A 19751-nucleotide genomic window follows, 5' to 3' on the forward strand; every position below is an offset into this window, starting at 1 on the left:
AAGAAGAAAACAGATCTTGTTATAAATTTTATAGATTCATATATAAATATACAGAAACATAATTATGAAGTTTAGATGGCCAACTAGCTAGATACATACATACATACATACATACATACATACATACAGACATACATACATACATACATACATACATACATACATACATACATACATACATACATACATACATACAATACATACATACATACACACATATATACATACATACATACATATATATATATATAATATATATATATATATATATATATATATATATATATATAGTGAAGTATATTTGCCACCTATATATATATACGACAGTTTCCGCCTACCAATCCACTCACAAGGCTTTTGTCGGCTCGAGGCTATAGTTGAAGACACTTGCCCAAAGTGCCACGCAGTGGCAGTGGGACTGAACCCGGAACCATGTGGTTGGTAAGCAAGCTTCTTACCACACACCCACTCCTGTGTATGTATGTATGTATGTATTTATATTATTGAAGCCGAAAAAGTTCACAAACCGTTATTCTGAGTTTCACGCAACCATTCATTACTGAGCACTGATAATTCAGACTAATACATATGCGCGTGCGCCTGCGCGTGTATGTGTGTATGTGTGTGTATGTGTGTATGTGTGTGTGTATGTGTGTGTGTGTGTGTGTGTGTGTGTGTGTGTGAGTGCGTGAGTGTTTGCCTGAGTGCGCTTGTCTATATATGTCTGTCTGTGTATATATGTCTATGTATATATATATATATATTTAAAGAGAGAGAGAGAGACAGACAGAGAGACAGAGAGATAGATAGATAGATAGATAGATAGATAGATAGATAGATAGAGATAGATAGATAGATAGATAGATAGAAAGATAGATAGATGCGTGTATGTTATACACATAGTTGTGTATGTGAAAGAAAGAAAGAAAGAAAGAAAGAAAGAAAGAAAGAAAGAAAGAAAGAAAGAAAGAAAGAAAGAAAGAAAGAAAGAAAGAAAGAAAGAAAACGGGCATGCATCTTAGTACAAATCTATGTATCTCTATAAACATATTCACAGTTATGTACGGTCTAAGTCTATGCTGTGCTTGAACATGTACGCTCAGTAAATGAACACAAAAAAACTATGCACATTTCTTCTTGTCTTTTGTTCTCGTCATTTTCTTGGACAGTTCAGTTCCGCCTGGGAAAAACCATTTCTTTGATTCTACACAACTGTACATGGAGACCAACAGATTTCCTAGGATCTGTAAGATAACGCCACAGTTCACCTTATCTGTAGGTCGACGTATGTCACTACATGCGTCTTCCGCCATATTGCTTAAATCTCCGATACATATAACTTTTCTCTATCATTGATTAACCACTTATACAACAATCGCTTTCGGCCTATATTTGTTTTATTTTTATCGAACGTACGATTTTTTTTTTCTCTTTTGCTAGTTCTTTCCGTTTTTATTTATTGTTTTTACACTTCAACATGTTTTCCGATTTCATGATATTTTAGTTAAGAAGAAAAAATAAGAAGGGGGGGAAAAAACATAGAAAATATCCCACTTTTCATCAGATTACCAAAAACTGAAGCACTGTAAGACGTGGATAGTATTGATTTCTGGAATAGGCACCAGGTACGTTTGCATGTGTGTGTGTGTGCGTGTTTGTGTGTGTGTGCGCGCGCGTGTATGTATGTGCGAGCGTGTGTATGGATATGCATATATATATATAGAGATAGAGATTCACACGCACATATATAGGTGTGCGCGTGTGCATATGTATATATACTTTATATATATAAATAAAGTATATATATATATATATATGTGTGTGTGTGTGTGTGTGTGTGTGTGTGTGTGTGTGTGTACATATGCATTATGTATAGAGACTAGTAAATATGTAAGTATATATATGTATATATAGGCGTTATGTCTGTATAGCCATAGATATGCGCACATACACACATACACACACTCACACACACACATACACAAACATATATGTATGCACACATATATATACACATATATATATATACATATATACACATATATATATATACATATGTATATATATATATATATACATATATACACATATATATATATATATATATATATATATATATATATATATATATATACATATGTATATATATATGTGTGTGTGTGTGTGTGTGTACATATGCACTTTTCAACGCCCTCGCCGCAATGTACTTGAATCACTCCAATTAAGATTATAAAATATTAATAAATAATTAGTCAGCACTTCGATTTGATCGAACAGTGAGTGCCATAGATGGAGTGGCTATATTGTTCTTCACCATTCCCCATTTACCATTCTATGGAAGGCCGTACGCTACATATTTTCTGAAACTCATATACAGAAACTTTATCCTGTATTACAGACAAAATAATGAACTCAAATTACACAACTCACTCCCACATACTTTCTCATGTCTAATAAATCTTTGACAGGAACCTGATCATTTATTAATAAGTACAACACTCCCATCGTAAAATAAATTTCTAACAGAAGTTCAAAGTTAATGCGGCGGCTTGGCAAAATCGTTAGAGAGCCAGCGAAAAAAATAATGCTTTGCGGTACTTGTTTCAGGTAGATTTTTACGTGCTGAGTTCAAATCCCGCTGAGGCTAAGTTTGCCTTTCATTCCTTCGGAGTTGATAAAATAAAGTAGAAGTCGAATACAGGGATTGATGTTATCGACTTTCCATTCCCCTTATGATTGGTTGTCCCCAATCCTGCAATAGACCGGCGTCCTTTTCAGAGGGAATGTTATTATCTGGATCACCTACCGTAAATCTTCGAATATAATCCGCATTTTTTCGCAAAATTTAAAGGTCAAAATCTCTAGTGCGAACTATATACGAGATTAAAAATGAAAAATATTTTCTAAGCAATGTCTGAGTCTCTATTTGCTGTCCGGCAATGTTTATTCAGGCGCATTTTGTGATGTCGGGTGCGAAAATACCTTAAGCTAAGCCTGAAAGCAATGAAGTCATAAAAGAATCGTCCATAACTTGCAGTAAGCAACATTTATTAAAATAAAAGTATTCAGAACACAGAATAACATGTAACAAAAACAATTTGCAAACATATTTACATTCCAATATAACAGTTAAGAACATCACCATTATTGTATTACGCATGCGCGGAAGTGTTTGTTCGACTAGGTGCCGCTGGCTTAATTACGCCCGACTCAAGTTAGAAAAGTGCGTATTATACACAAGGTTTAGGTTTTTCAGAGGTGCAGCCCCCTAAAAATCAATTGCGTATTAAACTCAAGGGCGGACTATACTCGAAGATTTACGGTATACGCCATGGAAACCGGCTCAATAAAAGATATATATATAATAGATATTGTGTGTACCTTTCTCATGAATTTAGAGTTGATGTAGATTATCATCATATTATCACCCACTCTGCTACAGTATAATGGTGTGGTTACAACTGTACTTAGTAGCAGTTATAATACACAGGGCAAATGTAAGAGAAATTATGCTTAACACAAATTTATATAATTTGTTCCTTGCATATCTTCCTCCATTGTGGCTATTTGTAACCTTTGCATTGGATGCTCTAAGTGCGATTGAATGCTCAACCGCAACGGATCATTAAAGGAATACTTTATTGTATTATGCTTCAGAGATCAATTGAACCTTTACGCGCCTGGTTTGTTTTGCTGAACATGGTTTACAAGTCTCCCTCAAGTCACATACTATGGTCTTTAAGAACACATAGGACTTTGTAGTGTACATACAAAAAGACACGAAGGAAGTTCACTACTGGAATGTCTTTGATCAAGGTCAACTTAGTCGTAGCTCAGTTGTCATCTGGTCTTAACTTTTCTATCGTCGACTAGTCACAAATTATGTCAAGTTATTAATATAGCAAATTGTCAGTTGAGACTCTGTGACATAAAGAGTACGTTTGCGCTAGATCTTGCCGCTAGATAGAATAAAATATGTACTAAACGGATTTCAAAAATATACTACGATAAAGGGATTGTATTAGATATAACTCATAATAACATTACTGGCAGATTAAGCTATCATCCATTGTAACATACATACTCCTGGATATTCAGAACATTCAAACCTAGTGATTAAAAAATGGAGTCCTTTTAAATTGGTACACTATTGAATAGTGCTACCGATTATGTCCAGACAACTCTCGATACAGTATTGACCTAATCATTCAACGTGCAAGGAATAAAAGTTCTGTCCTCAAAGAAACTGAACTTTTAAGACAGAACGCAACATATTCAAACCTAAAGTAGTGTGAATGGCTGCCTTTAACTTTCACAATACTCCTCATCAAATAATGATTGATTTCCACCAGCTAGAGTGAACTTGTGTTAGGTGTACTTGGCGATTTATCGCAAGTTGGCAATGAAAGATTTGGAAGAACATTCATAGTTTATTTTCTTTTTTCCTGCAAGAAAACGTGATAATATCCTTTGATTCTCGTAGCATGACAGGTTCAACTGACTGTGACCGCAAGATTACTGCTATCTGTTTTTGTAAATTGAATAGTGCGGTCAAGACTTGTTTTCTTAGCAGTGGCTGTAGCCGACGAATAACTAGCAGCATTAATAATAATAGTCGCCATGGTAAAGTTGCTCCCCGTCTACAAATCTTTTCGAATATATATATATATATTATACGACGTGCTTCTTTAAGTTTCCGCCCACCAAATCTCCTCACAAGACTTTGATCGGCTCGAGGCTATAGTAGAAGACACTTGCCCAAGGTGCCGCACAGTGGGACTGAACCCGAAACCACGTGGTTGGTAAGCAAGCTACTTACTACACAACCGCTCCTGCACCATGATGTATATTGCAGTTATGGTTAGTCCATATTACTCGGTAAGAAGCATAGGGCCGGTTTCCGGGTTTCCCTGGCCTACATAAACTCTTCCCTGGACCGGACGTCGCAGGATTACTCATTTTTACTGACTGAGTGGATTAGAGCAACGTGAAATGAAGTGTTTTGTTCAAAAACACAACGCATTGCCCGGTCCAGGAACTGAAATCACAATCTTACGATCACGAGTCCAACACACTAATCACTAAGCCATGCGCCTATATGTACGTATATTACTGGGTGTAATTGCATTATGGTTATGTGCGGATGAGTGCATGTCTATGCGAATTCGCAGGAACAATTCGTTTTGTGGTTTAAACAAGAAATCATAGACGTAGGAGTGGCTGTGTGATAAGTAGCTTGATTACCAACCACATGATTTCGGGTTCAGTCCCACTGCGTGGCACCTTGGGCAAGTGTTTTCTACTATAGCCTCAGGCCAACCAAAGCCTTGTGAATGGATTTGGTAGACGGAAACTGAAAGAAGCCCGTCGTATATATGTATATATCGCCATGTTGATTCGCTAGCCTCTGCACGCATATTTTTTTTCTCTCCTTCTTTCTGTGTTTTTTCTCTGTGTATCTTTCTGTTGAAGAGCGTAGGCTCGAAACGTTAAAGACTTGTTTTATTTATATTTCCTGAGCGCCATACTAATACAATTGTTTATTTGTATTCCACCTGCCTTCGTCTTTTGTTTATTTCCGTAAACCTCCCTTCGTCTTTTGTCTATTTTCATAAAGCTTCCCGTTATATATATATATATATGTCTGTGTGTGTGTATGTTTGTGTGTCTATGTTTGTTCCCCCAACATCGCTTGACAACCGATGCTGATGTGTTTACGTTCCCGTAACTTAGCGTTTCAGCACAAGAAGACCGATAGAATAAGTACTAAGCTTACAAAGAATAAGTCCTGTGGTCGATTTGCTCGACTAAAGGTGGTGCTCCAGAAGGGCCACAGTCAAATGACTGAAACAAGTAAAAGAGTAAAAGAGTAAAGAGTGAAAGAGTAAGTACACGTTAGGATATATGCTTATATGTGACTAGAATGGTGAACAACAAGAAGGTAAAGGCAAATTCCGGATATTGCTGTCTCGAGTTCTAAAACGTATAGAACCCGCTCCCAAAGAATATAAGTAACTGAGATCACCACCCGGTGAGGTAATCGAAACCACTGTCCTGAATACAACATTCTTAGACCAGCACCTTCACTAGAGTAACAAGAATGCGTTAATAATACTCTATCAATCCCATAAATAATGCGTATTAATTATCTCACCTCTGTATTTTTTTTACGTTCCAAATGGTCAAAGAGTTAAGTCTAACAATATCCACGAAAGAAACAAAATACAATAATATATTTAAATATTTATCTCATCCTCGCCTTAACGTTAGAACGGTATAAAGACTGAACCGACATAAAGACTGAACCAACAGAATAACGTTCACTTAAATTACCTATGGAATATATAAACTTGACATGATCGTAAAATAGAAAATTAAGTACGTCGATAAAATTATTACTAGTAATAAACACGGAAAAGTAAGTCCTTATGGCATTCGATCACATAAAAGAACTTTATCGTACTAAACACAACGCATTAACCACCAGTGCTCGCTTAAAATAACGTTCTTTTTTCATTTACTTGATTGATATCATAAAATGGTTAGATATAGAATTACCCTCAATTGTAATTATAGAACGAAATATTACATAGGGTTGTCATTAAAATTAAGCAAACCCCAGGATCAAATAAGATAGGTGTGTGTGTGTGTGTGTGTGTGTGTGTGTGCGTGAGAGAGAGAGAGAGAGCGTGCTTTTCTCTCATAACGTACTTAACTATCTGTACAATACAACAACCCAAAATAGAATCAACAACTAACAATGAAAAATAATTAAAATAAATAGACTAATTTTATAAATTTTATAAATTCCAACGCTCCTACTGTGTTATTTCTTAGGTGGACCAGAGTTCAAATGCTTATAAACTGTAACTATTTTAAAATTTAATAAAATATTTGATCTCTTTCAAAAAACACTTACGTTATACATTCTTAAAATTCTTCACTGCAAACACAATTACCCTAATATTACCAAGCGAATTCGATGAGTTGTTATAACATTCCAGTCCATTCCTAAACAATCAATCGAAACTTTCGTTCGTTCAAATGATTATTAAACTACACCCACATCTTTTACTCTTTCGAAATACAGTAATCCCTCGACTATCGCGGGTGTGACGTTCCAAAACACACCGTGATGGGTGAAAATCCGTGAAGTAGAAACAATTAGCTTGTTTACCAACCACATAGTTCCAGGTTCAGTCCCACTGCGTGGTACCTTGGGCAAGTGTCTTCTATTATAGCCTCGGGCCAACCAAAGCCTTGTGAGTGGATTTGGTAGACGGAAACTGAAAGAAGCCCGTTGTATGTATGTATGTATGTATGTATGTATGTATGTATGTATGTATGTATGTATGCATGTATGTATGTATGTATGTGTGTGTATATGTTTGTGTGTCTGTGTTTGTTCCCCCAACGTCGCTTGACAACCGATGCTGGTGTATTTACGTCCCCGTAACTTAGCGGTTCGGCAAAAGAGAACGATAGAATAAGCACTAGGCTTACAAAGAATAAGTCCTGGGGTCGATTTGCTCGACTAAAGGCGCTGTTCCAGCATGGCCGCAGTCAAATGACTGAAACAAGTAAAAGAGTAAAGAATTATTTTATTATAAATGCAAAACAACACCAGAGAGGAATCGACGTAAGTTTAAATAATAAACCGCGATAGGTGAACCGCGATATGGCGAGTGATTACTGTCGAGCTATACAGTATCGTTACCATGCAATATATTGCACCCTATATTGAGTCAACAGACTCTGATTTGGAAATTAGTTCACGGTGTGTTAAAAGCAGTTTTGGTCTTTTCTTTTTAAGTGGATTAATAAAGATTAGATATACTCTGCTTTGGAATTGTATTAATTTGTACCTGCTTCTGTCAAATAAACCATGATCTTTACCTTTCCTCATTTAATTTTCAGTTTATAAGTATTATACTGAACACATGGTACATTATGATATATTTTAAGAATGCTAACTGGATTAATAAATATCAAACAACCCAAGCTTTAAAAGTGTATTAATTCCAATCCGTTAAATACGATTTCACTCTTTACTGTTCATAGCTTATTTTATACTTTAAGTATACATTTAGACTGTGTCCACAAGAAGCAGAAAATCCAAAAATCTGAGATACCCGGTCCCAAGTTTGGCAGATGATTTTGTCCGGTCTTGTATAAGTAAATCATTCTGATTCCAATTATTGTTACCTTGAAGAGTTCGTAAGAGCTGAATAATCGTACATTTATAGCAGTCAACACTATATTATTTATCATTCGTTCGCTTAACGCCTGTTTTTCGAAGCTGGATGCGGAGTGACTTTGAAGCTGGATTTTACGAGCAGATTCTCTACCTGTCGACAACCATCACTTGTTATGTTTTTCAAGTGAAGGATTTATATATTCCACAGGTCTTCGAAAGCACAGAGTGACTGGTTGCAATGTTAACAAGAAATGTAACCATCACTGCTGTCTCACTCAAACGGTGATAAATGGAACATGAGCATATTCGTATGCACCGCCCTACACACAAACATACGTATATAAATACATACATACATATCTTACATCTATTTTCTTTCCTCCACTTCACTCTCTATTTGTATCACGTCGAAACTAACTATGACTTAATTTTTCCTCTCACACCGTCTCCGATCAAGGGATATTATTAATTAATATCCTAGAAACAAATGTAAGACCTTCTATCTATAAATGCTCTAATATTTATACAGCCTTGGTTTTTTTATCTCATTACGCAAAAATGCATATACATATATGACTACACATACACAAAATACACACACACCAGCGAGTTTTCTACACTTTTCGTCAATCGAATTACTCGCAAGGTATAGGTCGGCCCGGGGCTATGGTAGAAGATACTTGCACAAGATGTCGAAATCACATAGTTGCGCAGCGAATTTCGCAACCGTACTGCTATGCTTGCGCCTATACATGCATATGTACATACACGCACACACACACACACGCACACACACACACACACACACACACACACACACATATATATAAATAGAGAGAGAGAGACGACAGACACACAGACAGACAAACAGACAGGGAGGCAGGCAGATAGACAGATAGAAGCACAATTACTAGCACAGACACTCACGCACATCCATACACATACACATGCATATAAACACACACAAGAAGCTAGTCTGTCTGACTGACAGACAGATAGATAATGTATATACACATACATGTACACACGCGCAGACACACAAATATATGCGTGTGGGCATGCAGACATCTAAGGGTGAACTATAGATAGAGGGAGAAGAGATAGTATACAATATAAAACGCAAATATATAGAGTATATTCAATACAGAATCCAATAGTATAACTCTACATAAAATATCCAATGTAGAGTTAGATAACGTATTTTATTGGAAGCTAAAACTTCACAAACCGTTTGTCCAAGATCTCCGTTTCCGATCTTCGAACGATTATGAAAGCATAAAAGGTGGGATCGTAACGAGGCTATTAATAAAGATATAAAGAGATTTTAATATCCAAACAAGCTTTGATTGGATAAAGTTAAAACAAATGTATTTTATGGCCTGACAACCGATATATGAACAATAAATGAGATAGCGGGAGATTTGCCAGTTAGAGAAGAATAGAAAAGAAATTATGTACAAGAAAAAGTAAAAGATATTGTTAATAATCATATATAAAGAATTATGATGGGAAAGGCAAATAAATCGACCGTTTTAAAATGAAAACTCTTTAAAAGAAGGCAAGAATGCAATGAAAAAGTAGCAGCGAAAGAACCAAGTGTTCTCAAATTTACAGATTTACACAGGTCGTTTTTTTCTCTGTTGTCAAAAAATTTAGATCCGGACTAGTTGTTTGTTGACACACAGAATCCGAAAATGACATTCATTTAGTACCAACACGTCAAGATTTTAAGATTCTGGATCCATAGAATTTCATTATTTTTATTTTTGTTTTGTTTTGTTCTGTATTTTGTTGGGGTTTTTTTTTTCAATAAAACTTGAGGAACAAGGCATAACATATAAATAAACATAGAAATTGGTATTTCTTCAAAACCAGAGTGTTTTCTTGAAATCCTACTAAAAAAAATTTTAATTTAAATTTAAAAAAACTAAGAAAAATCTAAAAATATCTGCAGGAAAATTACATCATTGTTTATGCCTAATTTCCCATGCAATAGGAAATTTGCGTTTGGATGATTTTCTTGAGTGCTGAACCTCAGGAAGATCACAAGCCAAGCTCCAGTAATAGTCCGCCATCATATGCAAGTCCCATCTGCATTGATACCTTTGTTCCATTGATTTTATTTCCTGATCGAAACATTCTCCCTTCTCGTCACTTGTCCCACCAAAATTTTCAGGGAATTTATCAAGGTGACTGTGAAGATAGTGCAGCTTTATATTCATATTTGCTCCCATCGTTTGAAAGTTCTCTAGCATGTTGTCAACTAATTCGTCATAGTTGGCTGCTTTCTTGTTGCTCTGAAAGCCATTTGCAGCTATTTCAAATGTTGCTGGTTCGATGCAGTTCACTGAATTTACAAAGTTTCCATCTTTCATCAATTTCCTGATTTGAGGCTCATCAAATACTCCTGATTTTATCTTTTCAGTGCTCAGACTGGAAAATGTGTTGCAGATATAGTGTAATCATGGTCCATTTTTATCCAGAGCTTCAACAAACTGCATCATATTGCCAAGTTTGATATGGAATGGAGGTAAGATGAATTTTCCCGGATAAACTAAAAGCTTTTCAGCCACATTGAAAGAACCTAGAACTTTGATCACTCAATGTTTGTCCTTGGCTTTGATGTCCCACATACATAAAATATATGGATATTTAGTGTATCATTTTGTTGCCCCGGAAGAAAATCGACCAGCTTAAAGTCCAAACGGATGTGATCGTAAAAAATATTTCATTTTTTTGGATCAGCACATCAAAACAAATCTTCAAACCAGGTCCTGACAACAAAATACCTGTTGGGATGTGCCAGTTATTGATGGGATATAACTATAAGTTAAATGTTTGGAGCTATGACGAAAAAACCGCTTCAATTTAGACCTTTCATTCAATCTAAGCAAGTCTTGATGTTACTACTACTACTACTACTACTACTACTACTACTACTACTACTACTACTTACACTCTCGCCTCTTATTACTATATTTTCTTTTGCCTCATATTTTTCAAATTTTCTCTTACCTCCTCTTCTCCTCCTCCTCTTCTTCGTACTACTTTCGTTGTTGATCGTATCCTACCACATCTACACGCTCCGGTCCTCGTTATATCCGCCACATCTCTAACACGAAAAGTTGAGTTTGATCGTTAATCCGAAGTTATTCTATCTGTCAGCTTGATATGTCGCTGTAAACAGCTTTTACTCTTGTCAGACGCTACTTCAATGTTATAAACAGACGTCTCTCTCTCTCCCTCTCCCTCTCTCTCTCTCTCTCTCTCTCTCTCTCTCTCCCTCTCTGTCTATCTATCTCTATCTCTTTCTCTTCCTCCCTCTCTCCCCCTCTCTCTCTCTCTCTGGGTCATATATGCATGTGTATATATATATGTATACACACACATACACACACGCACACATATTTATCTCTGTGCGCATGCACCTGTGTGTTTATGAATTTATGCATTTGCACTAACACACATAGCTATATATGTGTGTGTGCGTGTACATGTGTGTCTATATGTATATATATATATGCATATATTTATACTTATATGTTATATGTATATATATATATATATATATATATGCATATCTGTATACGTATATGTATATACACACACACACACACACACACACACACACACACACACACACACGCACATATATATATATATATATACCTTCACACAAGTCTATAAATATATGCATGGAGCATGTTTTGCAAAATAGATTATGTGTGTGTATGTGTGTGTGTGTGTGCGCGCGCGTGTGTAAGTGTGTGTGTGTATGGGTGTGTTTGGTGTATGTTGTGTGTGTTGCTTCAAGAATCGAAAATACAAAGGATGGGTACGGCGAAAGAGGATGGAAAAGTATGAACGGAACTTGGAGAGATAAAATGTGACATTAACAAGTCATCATACTCTTATAAAAGAGAAACCGAAAGACAGGTAGAGAGAGATGAAGAAAAGCTAGAGAAGAATAAGAGAGAGAGAGAGAAAGACTGAGCAGACGACATAGTTTATTGTGTGACCAACAGACAAAATAACACAATGTTATAGTGTTAGACTGTTATTGATGTTTTTATCGATAGTTTTATAATTCTATTTTAATGTCATCAATAAATTTAAGAATCTGTTGGGAATATAATGTTCGGTGACCGCATAATGAACCCATAAACCTAGTGCTTATGTATGTATGTGTGTCAAAATATCGAGCTTACAATGCATAACAATATTGTGTCACTTGTTTTTACCTCAACTGGGCCTGCCATATTCAACATTATTCCGTCAGAAATCAAAGAAGAAATAATCCAGTAATATTCAAACATTATTTTAGACAAATTCCTCCAAGAAATATCAAACAAACCACCGGATAAATTTCGCTAAACAACCGAAACCTGGATATATTTCAAAATACAAATTTCTACTCGAATATGCTATGGTTTCCTAAAATAATGATCGTTACAGGCAGTGCTATTAAATCAGACATAGTCTGGACCAATAATGGCCAAAACATATCTAAGTAATCGATTACACACGCGCGCATGATCATACGCATGTGTTGTTACCAAAAGTAATGCACAAGTTGGCATAACTTTTTAGTTGACTGATACAGATTGTTCGAGTTGCATATATTGGTAGAGTTGGAGTTGCTCTTCCTCTATATCTAGATACAACTACTTAACATTGACTCTATCAGAAGTTAGGCATTTGTGTCTTCATTGAACTCAACTCTCAAATCCTATTTAAAGATATTTAGGCATGTGCTGCTATAATTTCTTCTTCACAGCCACTTACACTTTGAATAAGTCATAAAATCGTTGTCCCCGAAAATTGTTGCCCTGAACATGTAGAAGTCGATGGGTACCAGATTTGGGCTATGCAGTGGATGGGCAAATTCCATATTGACCAGCCCAGATTACCTATTGGCTGATCTGTTGCCAAAGACGTGTGCGGTCAGGCAAAGTTATGATAAATGTAGATAGTTTTCAAATTATTTTTCTGTCTCTTCCTCCTAATGGCTTGTTTCAGACCTTGATGAATACATGTGACGCTATTCCATGGATTGAACTTTCGTTTCCGGATCATAAAATTATGCTCGCGTTTTTATCTCCTGTCTTCATTGGCTTCAAACGTTTCCAGCAGACTCCTCACGTTCTCTCCTTCGAATCGGGTGCCAATTCGAGGTACTTGCTTTGCACACACTTTTGTCTGCTCAAAGTCTTCTACCATCTTTTCTGATGGATTATGACCACATTCCAATTCTGCCACCTGCTCACAGATCGTGATTCGTCTGTCTATGCGAATCAAATCGGTCACTCCTTGGCGATTTGTATCAGTGATCGCAGTTGATGGTTTCCCAAACTTTTTCATCCACTTGTGCACACTGCACAATTAATAAAGAGGTTATGTCCACAAACAGTAAAAAAAAATTAATTCCAACGAAATTGAATCGCCTACAGTCAAAAATATTGATTTGATGTTGCGATAAAATGATCGCCATCAAAAATGAGTATTCTAAAGATATACACTATATAAATGTAGCACGATGCTATGCACCAGGCTTCTTTAGGATAAAATGACTGTAATTTAACTCAAATATTAGAGACCAAGTCGAACAAACTTGAAAGAAAAAATATTTAAGGTATAAATTAAACTTAATTTTAGGCTATAAACCGGTGTAAGATGAAAAAAAACATTATTTAAAGTAAACACGGCAGAAACGAACAAGTGACAAGCTTCTACGTAAATGAAAGTCGAAAATATGTAAAATTATATAACAGAATATAATTATAGGCAGCAATATTCATATCGTTGAGAAGACTAGTAATAACGATGAAATTACATAGAAAATATACAAATACAAATAAAGCGAAAATCATATACACTCCTACCTACAAGCATTTATAACTAATAGAGCTTGACTCGTTAATAAGCATTGGTATGAATTGTTTACAACTGAGAAATATAAAACCAGGGTAATAAATAAATATATAAATAAAGAAATGCATTTAAAAAATCCGGATGCATATAAATATGATAATAATAAACAAATCCGAAACATACAAATATGATACTAAATATTTAGTAGAGGTCCGGGTACAAAAATGTAAACAATTTGTTAGTTATTCTGTCCATAACTAGATCGTAGGGCGAGGGTAGGAAATTCACTCAATACTGCAACAGAGTGACTGCAGCCATCTTTCTCACGAGATTTCATGCGGAGAAAATAAACAGAATGACGAATATATATTTTAAAGGGCTTCTAATAAAAAAGAAATAGGCCATATATATTTTTTTTTTCTCTCTAGTTTCAGCTCAGAGCTGCGGCCATGCTGATGCACCGCCGTTTTGCTACACTGTTATTACTGAGAGCCTCCTCTAATATGTGGCACTTGGTGAAGAATGGAGTTTGATATAGCTACCTTCATTTGTACCTCTTGCCGTGAAGTAGGTTAATCTGGGACTCTCGACAGGAAGAGGTCCAGCTTTGATTTAAAAACCCCTACATCTACTTTGTGCAAGTTCCTCAGACTCTTTGGGGGGATATTAAAAAGCTGTTGGCCCTTGAAACCCAGGCTGTTGCAGTAACTGGTTCTGTAGCGTGATGGCGTTGCTTGGATCTTTGGCACTATGCAGTGTCGTCCCGTTCTGGCATTGGTGTAGCTTTCAATGCCAAAATTTGGCACAATTCCTTCCAGGATCTTTCAGATATATATTACTGCATACCTCTCCCGTCTTCTCTCCAGGGAGTAGAGTCTTAGCAGTTTCAGCCTTTCCCAGCAGCTGAGCTGTTGCAAAGAGACGATCTTCTTTGTGAATCTTCTCTGGATTGCTTCAAGGTCCGCTTTTAATTTCACACTGGTGGGTGACCATAGCTGTGAGCAGTAATCCAGGTGGCTGAGGACGAATGTCCGCCAGAGGACCATCATGGTTTCCTTATCTCTGGTTCTGAATGTTCTTAGGATCTAGGTGTCAGGTAATGCTGAGTAAGTGCTATGGACAGACTACAGTTAAGCTCCAGGTTCGGTGATTATGTGAATGAGGTGTCCAACGTAGAAAAAGTTAACAGAATGAGATAAAAATCCAAGGCTGTGAAAGATTTCAGATAATTTATAAAGAGAAGGTCTTACAGCTGTTTCCAGGATCTTTTATATATCCCGGAAACAGCTGTAAGACCTTCTCTTTATAAATGTTCTGAAAAAAGTGAACAAAACTGAAACAACGAAGAAAGTACCGTCATGAGTTCTGAAGACAGAAAAAGAAAGCTGATTTACAGAAGACCATCAGCCATGTGATGATGCTTATTGTGTGCAAACAAGTAGATCACTATACATTCAGATAGCCAAAGGAGAACACTCACTTGCAAATTGCTGACTGTAATCCAGAATCTTCAAGATGAAAAACTACTTGGAAGAGACTTGATTGTTTGATACTGATACAAGAAGCTAACCTTCTACCGACCATATCTCGTCAACCTGTATTAGCAAGCTCTCAATGGGAATAGTAGCATACCAGATTGGTTGGCCCTGACAGGGGCAAAACTGATCCCCAAACGCAGAACCACCCACATGGCAATTGCATGCCAGAACTTAACGTATAAAATATATACCACATGTTTAAACCTCTCCCTCCAAGACCATTGTGAAGGTAATAGCATCATCATAGCAAAACAAGCAGCTGGGAAGAAGGGAGTCTGGGGAGGTGCCGAGCAACTAACCCTTAATAAACAAACCTGTAAGGTCAGAGGTGCGAAAGCATAGGAGTAACCTCAATTCAATGTGACTGGACTACGAGAAAGCCTTTGACTCTGTCCCCCACTTATAGATACTAGAAGTCCTTGGACTTGCTAAAATTTCTGTGAGCTAAGTCACAGCCATAGCTGACCTGACTTCATCGTGGGCCACCATCTTGAAATTAAATACAAGGAGTGATTGTATTATCACTGATAGAATACAGTATCGCAGAGGCATATTCCAGTGGGACAGCTCTATGATGTTGTTTATACTTTTTGTAAACCCCTTGTCTGAAGGATATCTCACTGGTTCACAAGGAAACTGAAATACCAGAATAACACTTTGTTTCTTTGTGGATGACTTGAAACTATATGCAATGAATATGCAAGAGATAAAACAGAGGCATGACTTGGTTACAACATTCTCAAAGGATATAGGGCTAGAGTTTGGTCAGGATAAACGTTGCTATATGGTTGTGAAAAGAGGGAAAACTTTAAAACAGACTAATAATATCTCCATCAGTAACTTAACTGTTTCCCCTTGTATCTGACAAGGAATGTTACAGGTACATTGGGAGTGAATGAAAACATATCTTATGATGGCAACTGTAACAAGACGCGTGTCACTAAAGAATATTACAGCTGAATAGAGAAAATATGAACCTCGGAACTCTCTTCATTTGATAAAACACTGGTCCACAATGTATTTCCGGTGCCAGTACTCAACCCAACGTTTGTGCTATTTGATTGGACGCTTGATGAGATACGAGCCATCGATGTGAAAACCTAAAAGATACTACTAACCAGCACGCATAATTTCCACGTCAACTAGTTTTTCTTAAAACTTCCATATATTTTCTTGGTTCACTATAAATATCTATTTGTTTATCTTGTTATCTATCTGTTTCTACGTGTGTGTGCAAGTAGATTGTTACGGCTGGAGTAAGAGATACAACGGAAGAAGTGCTCTGAACCTGGCAAAAAGTCAATTAACTGTACTTCATCCTACCTCACTCCCTCATCGTTTCATTTTTTTCCTTTCCATTCTTGATTCAATAGGAATAAGTCAACAAGTTTCTTTCTCTCACAAAACATTTCTTTTCTGGTGATATATATAGTCACAATGAGGATATTTAAACCTCTTACAGGGATGTTTTTTTATCCAAAATACACTGGTTTGATATATTTTGAAGAGATATTTCTTCAATGAATATATTATATAAAATATCTTAAAATATCAAGAATTATTATCAAGTAAGAAAACAGAGAGATCTAATGGGTACAAATTAATTTAATTAATTAACACATTCATCTACAATTCTTTCATTTGACAAACAAAATTAAAATTACGAAACATATAAATCTATAATTTTGCATTCATTTTAAATGACTTGTATGGAAACTCATCAGGGTATAAATAAACATGACTATATATTCTGAATATTCCAAACGGATTATAATGTAATCTTTGTATTGTCATTTGTACACCCGAATGATTTTCCATACAAGTTATTTGAAATGCAAAATCATATATTTATATGTTTTGTAGTTTCAATTTTGTTTGTGAAATGAAAGAATTGTAGGTGAATATGTTAATTAATTAATAAATTAATTTGTATCCATTAGATCTCTCTGTTTTCTAACTCGATAATAATATTATATATATATATGTGTGTGTGTATGTGTGTGTGTGTGTGTGGTGTGTGTGTGTGTGTGTGTGTGTATCGAAATTGCAAAGATAGTCTGGAACTCGACTGAGGAAAGAAAACTCCGAATGACCCGTCCTTGTTTTCTTTGTATCGTCTATCTGGATGTTTTGTTGTCCCTTTCTTGTATCATCTAACTGTCAGGATGTTTTGCGTTCTTGTCCCATTTCGTATATATATATATATGTGTGTGTGTGTGTGTGTGTGTGTGTGTGTGTGTATGTACATATATACATATATGCTATACATAAATACACGCGCATACACGTACAAACATACATACATGCACTCACACACACGAAAATGAGTGGTGAAACTACCAGTGCTGATACAATGGCACTACTACTAATTGTTCTGAGCAGCAGGGTAAAAATCGGTTACTGAAGAGGCCACATACCAGAGTAAGTATACAAAATGGATGAAACTGTACAATTCTAGAAGCTCAGGACTGCTAGAACTATTTCTCTAGACTAAAAATCAACATCAGGATTTAAAGCATCCAAAAATCGTCTGGTGCTTCTGGAAGGAAATGACGCTGCTGCATTGAAATTAAAGCCCCCTACATGTGTATCACTCCAAAAATACAAAAGCTTTCCAAGGTAGCGCAATATTTAATTTTCCTCTGATTTGCTATTCAAATAAGAAGGCAGGAGTGACTAAAAAGACTATTTTGAAAAGTGGTTTACAAACATTTTTTTGTTCAGATATTCCACCAAGCCACCGTGAAAACTTAATGAACTTTCTGATAATGTGAGAGTAGAATATATTCCAAACAGCACAACCAGTGGATCAAGGCGTGATTGCTAATTACTGGGAAGAAATTTCAAACAACTTATGAAAGCAATTGACAAAGAGGATAAATTTACAGTTAGAGTCTTTTGAAAGATGTCATGAGATGAAGAGAAACCCTCAACTTTGAATGGTGCTTGGAAAATATATGGCCAGACTATATCCGTAACTTTTCAAGATTTTGTACAATCGGAAGGTCTACATCAAATTTGGAAAGACATTGTGTCACTTGCAAATCGAATAGGGTTTCAAGTTGATGATGTAGCTGAGTTGCGAGTGTCTCATACAGAATGTACAGCAAGTACATCTAACGAGGAGCTGATGTTGTTAGAAGAGCAAGCTGAGAATATAGATGAAATCATGGAAATTAACCAGCGCCACTTAATTTGACTGCAAAGACTACTACTGAAGGATTTTATTTATAAGAAAGGTCTGCAAGTTTTTGCCGCTAACAACCCTAATCAGGAATGTAACCTGAAAATTAGAAGAGGGGGTTAAATAAACTCAGTTCGTACACAAAGCAGTACAAAGAGTTGGCTTTGTCTTTCAAGTAGATGCTGATGATGATGCATGTCACTCATCCTCCTGGTAACTCTGATTCTATCGCCATCAACCTTCATTCGGTAGTAAACATCTTTTGTGGTAATAATGTACCCTACTACAATGTTACGATTTTTATTTATTTCTTAACGTATTTCTCTTCAAATATTTTATATGCATATACATATTATATTGCGTATGTTTAGAAATTGTTATATAAAAATGGTCATGTAGCTTGTATTTAGTTCTTGTGCTTTTCAAGAAGAAAATCTGTCAGAATACATTTTTACTTTGGAACATAAAAATCAATAGGAAAATTAATTTTATGTTACAGCATTTCATATTACAGTTTTCGAGGAACTTACTACACCCGCAACATGACGATTCCGGTTTTTGTCTTAAGAATATAGAAAGGGTTGAGAATATCAAGCATGCCAAGGGAAGTAAACAATGCTATTCTTGAAGTAAGCAGGAAATTAATTGTTGCAAAACAACATAGACTGCCAAAGAAGTCGAAAGAGAAATTCAAGCAATTAATAAAACACAGCCAATATACCTATATAGATCTCCTCACAAATATCACATGAGAGTATCAACAACAGATAATTAATGAAAATACATAAAAAAAGATTATAGAAGCAGTAAATATTTGATATGAAAATGAAAAATTTAAAATAAAAAATAATTTATAATTGAATAATTCAGAGAAAATTAGGCATACAAGAAATGAATATGAAATAAAGCAGACAAGCTGCAGACATAAATAAGATAATATCAAAATACAATACAAAGCGTA

General features: G+C 35.8%; 1 long non-coding RNA gene across 1 annotated transcript; it reads right to left on the reverse strand.

Annotated features, from left to right (window-relative positions):
- Positions 1–3036: 3036 nt before the first annotated feature.
- On the reverse strand, positions 3037–16570 carry LOC118766391. The gene is made up of 3 exons (XR_005002326.1): positions 16561–16570; positions 16383–16386; positions 3037–3209 (listed from the first exon to the last, which is right to left on the reverse strand). It is a non-coding gene; the product is annotated as an uncharacterized LOC118766391 (long non-coding RNA).
- Between the last annotated feature and the right edge of the window lie 3181 nt (positions 16571–19751).

The sequence above is a fragment of the Octopus sinensis genome, linkage group LG1 (genome assembly GCF_006345805.1).
Source record: "Octopus sinensis linkage group LG1, ASM634580v1, whole genome shotgun sequence".
Classification (NCBI taxonomy): Eukaryota; Metazoa; Mollusca; class Cephalopoda; order Octopoda; family Octopodidae; genus Octopus; species Octopus sinensis.